Source organism: Phyllostomus discolor, chromosome 8 (genome assembly GCF_004126475.2).
Source record: "Phyllostomus discolor isolate MPI-MPIP mPhyDis1 chromosome 8, mPhyDis1.pri.v3, whole genome shotgun sequence".
Classification (NCBI taxonomy): domain Eukaryota; kingdom Metazoa; phylum Chordata; class Mammalia; order Chiroptera; family Phyllostomidae; genus Phyllostomus; species Phyllostomus discolor.
In genome coordinates, this window is record NC_040910.2 from 13,426,006 (window position 1) to 13,439,245 (window position 13,240).

Here is a 13,240-nt window from a genome sequence, read left to right on the forward strand (position 1 = left end):
AAGCCTCTGGAACACGGGAGCACAGTGACAGAGGGCAGGTCGGAAAAGAAGAAGTACTTGGAGAGGAATGTATGTAAAGCTGGTTCGCAGCCAGTGTTGGCTCCTCCTTCCCCAGTCACTGGGGACTTCCAGTCTGTACGGCCCTTCATACGAGTTGTATCGTCATCTCACTTTGTCCCTTACTGCAGCCACAGCTCCAGGGGACACCTCCAGCTCCCATCTGCTGAGACCAGTTGGGTCCCTGGGTGGCCTAGCGGGATAGGACTGCAACAGCCTTGTGACGGTGTCCTCACATGCAGGGTTCACAGCCGTGCCACAGGGAGCTCTCACAAACCACGGGGGAAAGAGGCGATGCCCAACACAGCATCTCTATGTCACTCTACTGTCAGCTGCTCACTGGCTCATCTCCTGGTCTCTAGATCTGCCAGGAGCCAGTCCAGTGTGTCAGACAACCACCTCCAAGCTTCAGGAGACACGCGTTCCATTCTCACCAAGTCTCCTCGAAGCACCTCTTTCTGGCAATGAGCAGGGGAAACACGCAGCACCCCACACCTGCCTCCTTGTGCATATTCCTAGCAGACCCTCAGTTCACCCCCAAAACTCTGTTTTAATCTCCAAATGTCCCACCCCTGCTGGACTATGAATGTAAAAGTTATCAAGCTCCTAATAGGGAATGTCTACAAGGTGATCTATTTCATAAATCACCTTGGTATCGAATAGCTCTTCCCTCAAGGGGTCAAACTTTGCCAATTTTACAACCTATAATATTAGTTTTTATAATTTGAGCTTTAAGAGACCCATGGGAGAAGCAGCTAGAAATTGTGCGGTATATCTACTGGATACACTGTTGTTGTTGTTTTTTTAAGCTTCCTGATCATTCCATGAATTTTACGTTGTTCCTCAGTACAATCTGTCCTACGGAGTCTGGCCGAGTGCTAACGGCTCCCATGTTGTCCCTCCCAGTTCCGGTCCCCTTGTCTGTTCCTCCTGCTTGCTGTTCAATTCCTTTCAACACCTTCCAAATTTACCACCCTGTCAAAGCTTTAATGCCAACTTCCGCACAAAGTGATCCCCAGGTTCTCTGGACCCGGTTGATTTATGACTCTCTGACCTTGTATAGCAATTACAGTAATGCCTATCATTTATATTGTCTTCTTAGGTAGCCTGAGGCTGTCGTGTCTCCCCAACTATATTTTAAGTTCCTCAAGGGCAGGTATTACATTTTTCACCTCTCACCTATCCCCTGCCCATTCAGGACTTGATTCAATGTTTAGCACATAGGAAGGAGGTTCCTAATAAGTACACACCCGCTTGCTATGTATTAAGTATCTATTAACAAAGATAGAGCTAACTCATGTGGCATAAATGTCTTGCCATGTTCTATGATGTTCTATGAAATTGCATAACAAGTCCTTATTGTCACATTTGAACAAACTAATATGTCAGCTAGGAAAAAGGCCGCAAAGAAATATGAGAAAGGAATGGCCCGTCCTATAGCAAGGATGCCAATATTTGGAAATATATCACATGCCTTTTTGCCGCAGGCAGCGCTTTCCTCGATGAAAAGACAGATAAATAAAATAGGAGGAGGAGGAGTCTAGAATTTGACATCCAGCAAGAAATCTGGATCCATATTGAGACAGTGGTCTTGAATATCAGGCCTTCCTTAGGGAGAAAGGGACTTTTAAAACCTCAAGCTTAGTTGCCATAACATAGTAGAAGTCAGACCTAGAGAATCAGGTCATGGAGTTTTGTGATTCCAAGAATGGAGAAAGCATAGGGGACAATGTAAAAAATACAAAAAACTACCTTGGGCTTAAAAGTTGCATGGATACGAAGACGGAGGAGGAAGAAGACACATATGAAGTCCTCATCTCCCTTCTCCTGAGTTAAACCCCCCAGTTGAACATGGGGGCGGAAACATCAGGACTGGCAGCCACTTTCAGGACAGAGATGGAAGAGAATTTCAGATTCTCTGAGAAAACACTACTCTCCCCCAAAATGAGATCCCATGAGGCCCACTGTCCCCACAGTCACAGTGCCATAAGGGGAAGAGTAGAAGAAAGGGGGAAAATTCCAATGCACAACCACTGACCCAAGAGTTGTCCGAGTCACCCGCCCCTGGGAAAACGGAACTAAAGCGTGTCTAGTCCACTGTCCGCATTTCCCAGACCAGGAAGCTGAAGACCAGACCGACAGACTCATTTACGTTAAGAGCATCAGGCAGTGAGGACACAGAAGAAGACAGAAGCCCAATATTTCTAGCACTTACTGAAGTAATAAGAATATACATTAATATTATTTAGTTAATATTTAAAAATAAAAATTCCAATAATTTTACATCCATTTCTTTTCATCAACAATGAAATGTATTTAAAAATGGACATAATGAAAAAGTATTCCACAGGATAATTATTCCTTTTATTATAAATCTAGTAAGGTTATTGAATTTGGGGTCATCATACAAAAATCAGTGGCATTACTATATAACAACAAATTAAAAATAGAAAATAGGCATTTAAAATTTAATTTAAAAATCCCAAGTACTCCGGAATAAATCTAACAAAAGATGTTCATGACCACTACACCAGAAATCTATAAAACTTTATTTAAACGGGGGGGGGGGGGGGGGGGGGGGGGGGGGGGGGAGCCAATAAATAAATGCAAAGCCAATAAATACATGAGGTATGTCATGCTCATGTTGGAAGATTCAATATTATAAAGATGTCAGTTCTCCTCAAATTGATTCATGTGTTCAGTGTAATCACAACTGAAATCCCAGCAGTTTGTTGTTAACAAGCTAACATTTACACTGAAATGCAAGCGGCCAAGAGGAGCCGAGGCGACATTAATGAAGAACAGAGCCGGAGGTCTTCAATTACCAGACATCAAAGTTATTATAAAGTTTCGTAATTAACACAGTGAGTAATCAGTACAAAAACAAACAAACAGATACGGAGTGAAGCATGGAATCCAGAACCAAACCCACGCAAATCGTGACAACTCATTACGCAGGTAAATTACAGCCAGTTGGACGATGCAGAGCAGTGGGGGTGGGGCAATCTCTCTGCTCCAGAGGGCTGTGTATCCAAATGTGGGCGGTAAGACAATAAGGCTCTTAGGAGGCACTATCTTTCCCTCTGGGGTAAGCAACGCTTTCTTAAACAGCATAGGAGAAGTAGAAACCATAAAGGGGAAAAATGGTAAGTTTGACCACATTTAAATTAAGGACTTCTGTTCATCAAAAGATGCCAAGTAGGGAATGAAAAACCACAGAGCGCAAGAAATTTGCAATATATATATATATATATATATATATATATATATATATATGATAATATTAGCATTCAGAATAATTAGCATATATATCGGATATATATGACAATAATTAGCATTCAGAATATTTAAGTAAACTCCTACAAATCAATAAAAACAAGACACACGACTCAATAGAAAAATGAGCAAAAGACATAAATAAAAATTTCACAAAAGAGGGCATTCAAATTTTCAATAAACTATTCAAGTTTCCTCAGCCTTATGAGTCCTTCGGAAATGCAAATGGAAACCACAATGAGACATCACTACCTGCAGACAAATGTGGCTAAAACAAAAAGCACACACACTACCAAGACGCTGTGCCGGGACACGGAGCAACGGTACCGTCATTCCCTGCTGGAGGGGGCAGGTGGTGGAAGTCGGTGGAACTTGAGCAAACAGTTTGGCAGTCTTAAGTTGGACATATGCACACCGTACGGCTGGGCAAATTCCATCCCTAGGGTTATAGCCACGATGTAGGCCTACAATGGTTGCCAACATGTACAAGAAATGTTCATAGTGGCATTCTTCACAGTAAAGATCAGCTAGAAACAGTCCCGATACCCATTCACAGTAGGCCTGATTAAAAAAGTAAGATCTATTCGGACAATAAAATACTATATGTTAATGAGGATGAACAAACCACAGTGTCATCAGCAACACGGATAAATACCACAAGCAATGTTTAGGGTAAAAGATCATAAGCAAAAAGTACATACTATCATATGTGACAGTATTTATATCAAATGGGGGGAGCTCTTGGTTGGTATAAGTGACCGGGAGAGGACATGAAGGGAGACTCTGAGGTACTAATACGATTCTTTCTTAAGCTTGGCACCTGGATCTTCAGGTAGGTGTGTTTGCTTTGCAAAAATTTATCAAGCTGTAAACTTTAGATTTGCTCATTTTTCCATGTGCCTGTTATACTTCCACAGTTAGCCTTTTTAAGTGGCATCGGGACCCCCACCCACCTGTTTGTACCACTTGAAAAAAAAACAAGCATGAATAGATTTCAAAGATAATCCCTGATTTCAGAAATAATCATGAGCAAATAAAACAGTGAATTTCAATCCGCAAATGCTGTTCCTCACCACCTACATGTGTGATGATTCAGAAAAGTATGTGCAGACAGAAGATGGGTATTTTCCCTAAACACGGCCATTTTCCATATTCTCAACATATAATATTTCTCCTCAAATTGCTTATTCATTGTTGGCTTTGTTTAATAAAAGGGGATCTTCCCTGGCTGGTGTGGCTCAGTGGATTGAAGGCCGCCTACCAACCAAAGTATCACAGGTTTGATTCCCAGTCAGGACACATGCCTGGGTTGTGGGCCAGGTCCCCAGTGGGGGGCTCAAGAGAGGCACCCACACATGGATGTTTCTGTCCCTCTCTTTCTCCCTGCCTTCCCCTCTCTACAAATAGATAAGTAAATAAACAAATAAATAAAATATTTTTAAAAAGAAAGAAAGAAGGCACATTAAAGCTTTAAAAAAGGGAATCTACCATAAAATGCATGTGTATTCTATTTTAAAGCATATTTGTATCTTTAACATACACACATTTGTATATTTGTATATATTAAGAAATTTTTCCTTTTTGAGCTACACTAGCCCGAAACATCATCAGCAAGCATTGGACCCGACTTTTGAAGTTATTTCCTTTTGCAAATACTAAAGCTGCTACCAGTTGGATTCCTTTTTACTTTTCCCTTGCTTATCTTATGAAACAATTATTTCAGAAAAGAAAAACACAAAACAAAGGTTTAGAAGTATAGGTTCTTATAATTGTCTGCATTTAAAGTTTGGAAAGAAAATATAAATGGAAAAAAAGAAACACAATAACCACCTATTTATCTTTGCACGCACAGTAAGACAGAAAGAACGCTTTCTTTTCTAAATTAGAATTATACCTACAGCAAGCATGAATAATGAAAAGTTACAAAGGTAATAATCAAAGCTCAGGCATTTTGAAATATACGCTAAACCTATGCCAGAGGAAAGGCAGACATAAAATAGCAACACCAAAGCCACAGGCCACGTTTAAAGCATATTAACAATTGCATACTAGGAATAATTAATTTCTACACATTTTTACTTATTTTTTTATTTGAAATCATACTACTGTTTATACCATAGTCACAATCAAATCGGCAAAACTGCTCCATGACAGACAGAACCGAGACCCGCCCTGCAAAGTAAAATAAGTGAGGGTTTTCACCAAGCTGGAGGGGAGCGACAACAGCACAGCGACACAGGGCCGGCGGAAGCCGTCTCAGACAGCAGCGCCCAGGTGCGTGAGTGGGTGGGGGCGGAGGGTGCTCCCGCTGTCTGCGGCCGGCAGATGGCAGCTGGTTCCAAAAAAGACTTTCCGAGTGTGCTCGGGGAAGCCGATCACTTGGAACAAGGTGTAGATGGAGCAGAGGAACTCTTCTGCAGAGCAAATTCTACAAATTCCTGGGCGGGGTCTCTAAGTCCTTGTGATACGTGGTTGCTGAATTAGGATTCTGCAAAGGCAATCCCGTACACGGACATCCAGGGAAATCTTACAGCCAGCGAAGATCTTAAGCCAAAACCATACACAACCGCACACGCCAAACCCACACACTGTGAACTAAAACGGTGCCACGCTGGGGCTTCTGAAAGCACCAGAGAGGAAAGATGGTTCAAAGAGAAGACCCTCATCCCCCTCTTCAGCCAGAAAATGGGCAGGCTCTGTCACCTCTCCAGCTGCCCTCCAGTGGTCCACGTGCCTCTCAGACTTTTCCTGGGGAATCTTTTTCTTCTCCTGTACTTTCGTTAACCTGTGCAACTCCTCTAGCTCCCTCTCATCCAGCTCTACGATGATGTGCGCGAGGGCACATTGGACCTGGGGAATGATGACACGTTCAATGGCACGGACACGCCTGAGGGTTATCTCGATAGCTTCACGCAGTAACAAAGGAAGTCTGCGATGAGGCTGGTTCCACCGGAAGCTCCCCTGCTGTGGCATAACCCCTCTTTCATTTAGCTGCAACCCCGTCAGATCATAACTCATTTCCTTCACTCCGGTGCGCAAATGCTGGCAGAGTAACAGCTGCTACCCTCTCTAACTCACTGGAATCTTCACTCGGGCTTTATTTGCATTCTGGATAACTGGCACTGAAGCCCCCTGCCGTGAACTTGGCCTCGGCAAGTGAAAAGGTAGCTTCTCTCATCACTTTACCCACCAATATTTTTAGGCTCTCTGACCTTCCTCAGGGTCTGTCGAAATCAAAGAGTGAAGGCTCAGGTTTTTTCTTCAGGAGGTCTCGATCTGTCTGTGCTCCTTCTCATGGAGCCATCATCAGACGGACGTGGTCTGTCCGTCTTTGCCGATGTTCTGGTGAGGGCCGCTGGGCAAGGGGGTTCCGGCCGGGGACCGTGGCTGCCATGCAGCCAGAGTCAGCTGGTCGTCTGCCCTTTTATTTTTTAATAATCAGACCTTTCACTTAGTCGATGAAAACTTTCTCATCTCAATAATAGACTCTAATTTCACCAGTAATTTTATTTCCTTAATCATGTGTTCAGTCTCTGTTGTTTTTTCATATAATCAAAGTACTTTCCTATAGACAATGTAGCCATAAAATAGACTCAAGTTCTACTTTTTTGCAAATAATTTTTTAATCTCTAAATTGAGTTGTCTTAGATATTATTGCAGTGATAAAAATAAACATTACTATTGCCAACTATGCATCAGATATTGTTCTGAGTTGCTGAGTCACACATTTAATACTTGTAAGAAACTTCCTCGCTGGGTGCACTATTGTCCCTGTTTATAGATGAGGAAACTGAAGCCCAGTGTGGTTATCAGAAGTCACCCGAGCCCCAGAGCCAGGCAGCAAAGGCAGAGTCTGAAGGTGAGCAGCTGCTCCCCAACCCCATTCCGGCAACTCTCCTGTGGCGTGAGAGTGCCTCTGCAGTCAGGTGAGGGAGTACCTGTCCCTCTGGCCCTCGTCTTTTTACTTAAACATAGTGCTCAACTCTTGCTGTGAAGTCCCCCATGTTGTTTCGAAAGCGTGTTTTATTGAAAACTTCCATTCTGTGTGTGTTTGTGCTATGTTCTATATTTTTATAGAAAAAATATAGAAAAACATAGTTCTAGTATTCACTAGAACTATGAACACACTATACTTTGAATTTAGAGTGGTAGTAGCTCCTGAGAGTGTAAAGCAAATTACACATATCATGCCATTTGCATTTAAACACACATACGCTTCCAGCACTATCCCCCGAGTTGAGTGTTAAATAGCTGACGGTACATTTTCTTGTCTTCTACCTCATTCTGTTGCCAAAGTCAGAGCCCAGACACTTTATTCTCAAAGGATGCTGCAGTCTATAAACCGGCAGCATCATCATGGCTTGGAAGGCTGTTAGGAATAGAGAATTCCAGCCCTGACCGGTGTGGCTCAGTTGGTTGAGCATCATGCCACAGAGCAAAAGGTGGTAGTTCAACTCCCGGAGAGGGCACGTGCCTGGGCTGCAGGCCGGCCCTGGTTGGGGCTTGTGCGAGAGATAACTGACCAATGTTTCTCTCTCACATCAACATCTCTCACTCTCTCTCTCTCCCTCCCTTCCCCTCCCACTAAAAAAAAATAAATAAAATCTTTTTTACTAAATACAGAATTCTAGGCACCATCCTAGACCAACAGAGTCAAAATCTTTATTTTAACATAAACCTCAGGGAATCTGTGGGGATATTACAGTTGAAGAAACCTGCCTTAATGATATAGTCACCTAAATGAAAGGCTTTCTTAATCCTTGCTTGACCTAATTCATTTCCATAGGTTCTCTAAAAGACATTCTTATCAATTTTACCAGTTTTCGTCTGTTACAATTATTATTGAGCGTTTCACTCTCTCTGTAAGGTTTACTGCCTATAGTGTTACTCAATTTTAGTGAATTAACTCTTGAGGACTTAAAACAGAAGCTCCCCTTCAGGGGCTGTTGGAAAAGTTACTTGCTTGCACGGTGCTACATCCTCCCCAAATGACGACAAATGCCACCACTTGGGAAACAACAGAGCCGCCCTGCTCTAGCTCTGGTGTGTAGCCTCGTAAATGCCTGTGAGAGTTACCAGGTCAAAAGATCAATAAGGGAGTAGCTGCTGTTTCCCCAAAACCCTGGGAGACTTCATTCTGTGTTAAAGTACAACTCTGATCTCAATTCCATTGTGAATTTCCGGATTTCTTAGTTCTCAGGTACTCACTTATAAGTGGCCCTAGGGTGTTTTGGCTTTTTATATAAGTTGACCTGAAAAGGCTCCCGAAGAATATTTTAGTAGGAATACAGGATTTTGCTTCTGGCTAAAACCACCAGTATCAACAACCACCAAAAAACAACCATAGGAACTAATAAAACCCTCAAACAAATAGAAGTATCCACGTTGAAAGTCATCACAACAAGATTCAAAAAAGTACATTAATGCAAAAGAAAATCAGTCTTGAAAATGTCAGAGAAAATTCTGTGCTGGTAAGTACTTTTTACTGGTTTAATGAAGTACTAGAACCCATATCTTAATAGGTCTGTCCAGAAAAAGCCCAGTCATGAATATAATGAGATGGTTTGTGGAACATCAATGTACCCTGACAGACAAGGAGAGTGGACTGGAATGCACATGTGTGAACAATGCTGAATTCGCTGTAGTAGTCAGTGGGGACAGTAGATGTCATTGAGTGAGCATGTGTATTGTGTGGCCATCACATTCAAAATGACTGAGTGAGTAGAGCAACGAATCTGCATCAGGTATTTCATTAAGCTTAAACATTCCTCTGTGGCACCTATTTAGATGATTCAGAAGGCTGCTATGGGCAAGTGGTGACTGGCAGCTTTGTCATGACAATGCACCTGTTCATGCATCATGTCTTGTGCAGAGATTTTTGGTGAAACATCAAATCTCCCAGGAGACTCAGTCCCCCTACAGTCCAAATTTGGTACACTGCGACTTCTGGCTTTTCCCAAAACTAAAATCACCTTTGAAAGGGAAGAGATTTCAGACCATCGACGAGAATCAGGAAAATACAACAGGGAAACTGATGGTGATTGCGAGAACTGTGTGAGGTCCCAAAGTGCCTACGTTGAAGGGGACCAAGGCATCATTGTCCTATCTATAATGTTTGCTGTAGATTGTGTCTTCTTCAATAAATGTCTCTATTTTTCATATTACATGGATGGATACTTTCTGGACATATTACATTCATATGTCATGTAATATGAAAAATGGAGGCATTTACTGAAGAAGACACAAGACACAAAGATGTACAAGAACACAGGCCTTCATAAAGGAGAGTCCAAGGAAGCAACAGATAACAGAACTAGACTGCCAACAACTTAAGACTTTGTCATTTTCAGACGCGCAATATAAAATAAAGATGCCATTTATAATATGTAAGTATATGAAAGAGGGAACTAAAAACCTAAGGAAAAGTAGGATATAAAAACCAACTGGAATTTTCAAAGATCAAAGGTAACTTATAGAAGAAAGAAAGAAATAACATGACCATCTTTGTAGATGCACTGAATAGAAAATTCAGTACCACTTCATAGTGAGTTAATAAACTGAGACACACTTGAACAATTACATGAAAGGTGTCTACGAAAGGAAAAGTAATGAAACACAACGAAGTGAAAGACAGAACGGAAGTTCTAACACGTGACCAGATTTCCTGAAGCAGACATAAGAGAGACCAGAGGAGAGGCCAAGGCCAGGCCTAGGGTGAGGGGAGCGAGCGGGCAGCAAGGGCAAAAAATCTAAGGAAATTAACTTTCCTTAAGTTATGCCACCTGGAAGAGGCAACAGCAAGACCACAATTGGCTAGCCAATCTTCCAGAACTGAAACTTGAGATACAGGAAACACAATGTTTTCCAAGTAGGGTGAATAAAACAAAACATACACCTCAGGACAAGAGTAAAGCTGTAGACTATATAAGACAAAGAGGCCTTTGAAGCAGCCAGAAATAGCTGATGGACTCCTTTAGTACCCACTTTGGTGCCCTTCCCATGCCATCTTTACCAGCCACTGCACCCAGATCAACCCTTCTCTTGATAATTGTCTTCAGTTACTGAAAATGTTTATCAATTCCTATATTCCCCCCTGGGGAGAATCCAGTGCCCTATCATAACTAATAAAAAGGATACCCGTGGTCAGTCCCCTTGCATCACAGAAGGACTTTTCTGGGGCACACTCAGGATGCAGAGCTTCCTTTGGTATCAGCTGCTCTTCCACTAAATCCACATTCTTGACTAGCTGCTTTTGCTATTCTATACTGCTTCCCTAATTTTGTTTTTCTGACTTCAACAAAGAAGACTGAAAATTTTGGGTTTGACTCTAGGAAGTGAAGTTACCAACAAGTAAATACGAGTAAATCAGCAGCAGTTTCTCAAAACGACGGATACCAGAAGACTGTTGAATAATGCATTCCAAGCATTGAGTAAAAGAACTGTCTGTTAAGACCTGTGTTCCCAAATTGTAATTTGAGGCAGAAGCGAAATAAATATCTATTTGGATGTATCAAAAGAGATTTTACCAAGAGGCACATACCACAAAAAAAAAGTTTTTTCAGAAAAGATTTTCGGCAAAAAGAAAAAGAAATCATACCAAATGGGAATTCTAAGACACAAAAGAAACTGGACAAAAAGAGTAATTAGTGACCATGTAGATAAATTGAATCAACAATAACTGTATTTAAAATAATATGAATAATAATGTTTAATTTAGTGAATAAAAATCAGGTTGAACTAAGCTATTTTATAGAAAAAGCAGGAAGGGGGTTGAATTTAAGTTTTAATATCTTGCATTATTAAAGAGGAGATGATAGAGATTAGCTAACTTTAGACTAAGTATGCAAGAAAAGATTTAGGGTCCATTTCTAAAAGATAGAAATCAGATATATTAACTTCAAATCAGAAAGGAAGAGAGAAAAACATAGAAAACCTTACTCAGAAAAGAAAACTTCTTCTTCTGGGTACAGTGGATTAACTGGTCCTGGATTAGTCCACTCACTATGGACAGCCATAAAGTTGGGTAAAATATATAAGGCAAATGCTCTGGGGGCATTATACAACATATAGCACAAAACTGCATTTTTGAGTAAAGGGGTAGCCCCCCCCAATTCCACCAACTCTCTCTTTAGAAATAATTTTCCAACTCCTGTAAAGCAAGCTGGCATCCAAGCAAAGCACATGGTCCTGCTGCACATAGAAGTCAAGATCAGAGTTCAAGGAAGTCACAGCAGACACAATGTGTGAGGCAAGGAGGCAGAAAGGAAGGAGCTGTGCAACAGGGAGGTCTCCAAAGTCTGAGCAGTATTCCCTGTACATGCAGAGCAAGAATACATAAGGCTTTTTAGCCTAATGTATTCTTTAGCCTAGGGAGCAGGCTCCCTAAAAGTAGCCTTTTTAGGGAGCCTGCTACTAGCTGAGAATGAAACAGAGCTATTAAAGGTCAAGTGTGACAAGACATTGTGGTTCATGCCAGTCAAAATGAAAGAGCTGTTTAACACCTCCTAATACTGTAGCTTTTTTACAATGTCAGAGTACACTGATTGTAAAGTGTACTAAGAAAACAGAAAATGTGACACATAAAAATAGAACACATCAAAATAAACTGATCTACAGAAGACACACGTCTTGCGGTTATCAGATAATGGCTCAACACAACTACAAAAATGTATTTAAAAAGGCAGGAAAATATGTTCAGAAAATTAAAGGAAAAATGTGGTTTTAATAAAAGAACAGATAATGAATCTCAGAAGAGAAAGGCAAGCTTTTCAGAAAGGCTAATAGAAATTCTAGAACTAAAAAGAAAAATAAATAAAATTTAAAATTCAGTGGATATATTTGATAGTAATTTTGAGATGGTAGAAGAAAGAATCAATGGAGCTGAAGAGAAATCAATAGAAATTAAGTAGTCTGAGGAAAAGAAAGATAAAATGTTAAAGAAAATGAGTAGAGTTCCAGAGATCTGTACGACAATATCAAATAATCAAATACTAAGGTAACAGGAGTCTCAAAAATAAGAGAGAATAGAACAAAAAGTATTAAAATAAATAATGGCTAAAAATATAATCAATTTGCTGAGGAAAAAAATAAATTTACAGAGGTAAGAATTAGAAGACACTCCCCCAAAAACATACAATTAAAGAAACCTACACCAACGCACATCATAGCCAAACTGCTGAAAACAAAGGATAAAGCAGTCAGAGTCAAGGGCAGACTACCACAGAAAACAATGAAAGAACAACAGCTGACTTCTCATCTAGACAAGGCAGTCCAGACAAAATGGAACAGCATCCTTGGCATTTTGAAAGAAAAAAAAGAAATATTATTTAAAAATTTGTATCTAGTAAAAGTATACTTCAAAAATAAGTTAAAATAAAGGTACTTTATTATGAAAATACTTGGAGCAAACATAAAATATAAGAAATGTTAAAGAAAGAAGGGAGATCATACCATGTAAAAAGGCAAATCTACTAGAATGAAAGACACTGAAAAAGTAAATAGTAGGTTATACAAGATTTCTCCTTATTTCTCTAAAAGATGACTATTTTTTAAAAAAGCAATCATAATAGCATTGTAAGGTAGAGTTTGTAAAACATGAAAAATCAAGGATGTGTGAACAACAATACAATAAATAAGGGACAAGTGAATGGGATTCTACTGTTGAAGGGTACAACATTTTGGAAGTGGGAAATAAAAACTAGAAGTGAGAAGCATACAAAACGAAGTGATACCATAGAGGATCTCTAAAGGAAAATTATTAGTCAGGTGTTAACATAATCATTTTGACCCTAAGTAGACTTTAATAAGTTAAGAGTAAGGTGATGTTAATCCAAAAGCAAACTCTACATAAATGTAAAAAAGCAAAAGAGCTAAGAAGCCAAGAAAGGCAATAAACAGAATGTTAAAA

The 13,240-nt window shown here is 40.3% G+C and overlaps 1 protein-coding gene and 1 pseudogene across 1 annotated transcript in view; both read right to left on the reverse strand.

The window, feature by feature from the left end:
- The window catches only part of INPP4B (inositol polyphosphate-4-phosphatase type II B), a 517,613-nt gene that overhangs the window by 435,394 nt on the left and 68,979 nt on the right, over window positions 1-13,240 (reverse strand). The window lies entirely within an intron of this gene.
- On the reverse strand, window positions 5,603-6,727 carry LOC114503579 (annotated as a pseudogene).